Source organism: Psammomys obesus, unplaced genomic scaffold (genome assembly GCF_907164565.1).
Source record: "Psammomys obesus unplaced genomic scaffold, mPsaObe1.curated_primary_1811, whole genome shotgun sequence".
NCBI lineage: Eukaryota > Metazoa > Chordata > Mammalia > Rodentia > Muridae > Psammomys > Psammomys obesus.
In genome coordinates, this window is record NW_026596034.1 from 32,268,557 (window position 1) to 32,271,740 (window position 3,184).

The 3,184-nt window shown below is 41.1% G+C and overlaps 1 pseudogene; it reads right to left on the reverse strand.

The window, feature by feature from the left end:
- Positions 1–713: 713 nt before the first annotated feature.
- The window catches only part of LOC129687122 (heterogeneous nuclear ribonucleoprotein A1-like), a 66,806-nt pseudogene continuing 64,335 nt past the window's right edge, over positions 714–3,184 (reverse strand).

A 3,184-nucleotide genomic window follows, 5' to 3' on the forward strand; every position in this document is an offset into this window, starting at 1 on the left:
TTACACATGATAATGGATGATACACAAGCTTCATTCCCATCGGTTGTTTTATCTGATATCATTATTCAACTTTAATGTCACATAGGGTGTGCCAACAACCATTTTATGACCAAATTGTGACTTGCTTGGATGACCTTTTCAGGGGTGAAATTCATTAAAGTCACAACAGTAATGGCAGTTTAACAACACGAAGGTCTTTTTTTTTTTTAAGACAATGGCTTCTCCACCCAAGCAACCATAAATAAATTCAAAATGGAACTTGGTATCACCCTGAAAGAATTCTAACTTAACACTTTTGGGGACGTTTACCAAAATGGCTTCAGAGGAGGCTAAATTTACACAGCACATTTTAAAAAGCAAAACAGGCACATTCATTTGGCATCATGATCAGACTATTACATTTAGCAATCAACAGCATGGTTGAAAAAAAAAGGTCAACATTTCTACAGTAAAACCTTTTGTTGGAATGTTTTACACTTTCCACAGAACAGAAACGAAAATAACCTGTTATGCTATTAGTCACAAACACCATCCTGGAGGGGTTTTTTGCCCATACACACAAGTATTGTCTAAAAACATGTCTTCTTTGTAGCAGTTAGGCCCTGCCACCACTGTGCTTGGCTAAGTTCACAAATCTGCTATAACCTGTAGCTTCCCTGTCACTTCCCTAGCTCTCCTCTCCTGCTAAGCTTTGCTTCCTGGCTGTGATGTGATTAGAACCTCCTGCCACTGTCATAGCTACTCCTGTAGCTGGAACCTCCATAGCCACCTTGGTTTCATGGTTTAGCAAAGTTCTAGCTTCCATCAACATAAGAGCCAGAGCTCCTGCCTCCAAAGTTTCCTCCCTTCATTGGTCCAAAATTTGAAGACTGGTTGTTGTAATTTCCAAAATCATTGTAGCTTCCACCACCTCCAACACTGCTTCCATCATTACCAAATCCATTCTAGCCATCCCCACTGCCACCATATCCACCACCACCATGGCTGCCACGAAAGCCACCACAACCACTGAAGTTTCCTCCTCTACCAAAATTGTCATTGCCACCAAAACTGCCTCCACGGCCACCACCAAAGTTTCCGGAACCACTTCAACCTCTCTGGCTGGATGAAGTACTAGCCACCTCTTTTTTAGACAGGGCTTTTCGTACTTCACAGTTGTGGCCATTCACAGGATGATATTTTTTAATAACAATCTTATCCACAGAGTCGTGTCATCAAAGGTGACAAAAGCAAAGCCCCTCTTCATCCTACTACCTCCGTCAGTCATGGTTTCAGTCACTTCAGTTTTCCCATACTATTCAAAGTAATCCCGTAGGTGATGTTCTTCAGTGATCTTTTTCACAGTTCAGCCAGCCCCTGGTCTCTGCGAATCTTCTCTTGACATGGCTCTCTTGGGTTCCACAACTCTTCCATCACCTTGTGTGGTCTTGGGTTCATAGCAGTGTCCACCTCCTCCATAGTGACACAGGTGAGAAACTCAAAGCTCCTGCATCTCTTGGTTACTTTGGGTCTCTCTTTGGGTCTCTTTGGGTCTCTCATTACTACACAGGCAGTGAGTGTCCCCCGTCGCTCAAAATGACTCCTCAGACTCTCGTCGGTTGTTTCGAAGCTCAGACCTCCAATGAAGAGCTTCCGCAGCTGTTGTGGCTCCTTGGGAGACTCTGACTTAGACACTATGGCAGGGCAATGAGAGCCTTCAGTGATGCTTCCTTGGCCGGGTCAACAGGCAGAAAGCTGTTACTGCTTTCTTTATTGATAATTAAATATAGTAATTTCTTGACCTTGTCCTGCGTCCCTTATACTGTGTTCTGTTCTGTTATTTCATTCCAGGCAAGTCTATTGCCCGTGTGTTCCCCTCTGTTTTTATCTGATATTTTTTTATTTCCAGCATTTCTATTTTAAATCAAAATCTCAATATAACCAAATGTCAAAAATGACCATAGACCATCAAATAGAAAAAAATAATGTAAGTTGTACTATGTAGTTAAAAACAAAATCACTTAGGGTAAATGTAGAATGTAGATAAATAAGATTTAAAAAAAATAAGAAGAAGAAAACAGAGAAAGAAAAACTAGAAAGGAAGCAAGAAGCCAGGCTAAATTAAAGAAAAGGAAAAATGGGGGAAACATCATGAAAGGAAGAGGAAAAAGAAAGGGGTCCAAACAAAAAGGAAAAATGCCTAGTAAAGAAAACATGTAAACAAATTTGGATATAATAAAGGGAATAAAAATTTGAATCTTTTTTAAAAGAAGATAAAAATAAGAGAAAAAAAACAAAAGAGGAAATAGGGACAAGGGTGTTCAGATGGAGCATGGGTGCAATTTTCTCTCGGGTCCTTAAAAATCAGTCTTCAAAGCCAACACAGAGGGGAGGGCCACGGAACACACATGAGTCCTTTGTTTACATTATTTTCACCCTGCCAACTCCTTCCATGCCCCCCACCTCCCTCTCAAGTTAATGAAGAAAGAAGGGTGAAGGAGAGGAAGAAGAGTCTGTATGTCTCCAGCCACTGGAAGAACCAATCCTGGAGCCCCATGATGAAATAACCATGACTTCCAGGGGGCAGCAGACTCCACCCTGGGGCATCAGTACCCAGCTAGCTCACTACTTGTACTGCACACCTCTGAGAAGGCTATTTCCTATAGACAAGCTCTCCAATAGCCCCAGGCATCACACACCCAAACACAACAGCTTCTGTCATTGGGAGGCACTATCTAGTCTTTTTCCCTCCTGTTTTCCTTCTTTGCAGAACTGGGGACCAAGCCTTGAACATGCTAAGCTAAGCAAGTGCTCCATCACTGAGCTACAAACCTGAACCCCATCTGAGTTCTTCTGAGTGTGACATAAACTTGCAAAATCCTAGATGCACAAAGATTTCATGAATGGACTTATGGCATTCCATGGCTTCTTACAAGTGAAGGTAAGTCAGCTTGACAGACCTTTATCTCTTGTCTGTAACTGTTTTGCTCAGCAGAAATTTACAGTAATAAGAGTTACTTATTCATGGTAATAAGAATCAGAAAAATTTCAGGAGACCATCTCTAAATGAATAAAGTGTCTAGACAACAATAGAATGTGCCCATCCAAATATTTAAAGGGAAACGCTCCAGATTGGAAAAGAAGAAAGAAAGAAAGAAAGAAAGAAAGAAAGAAAGAAAGAAAGAAAGAAAGAAAGAAAGAAAGA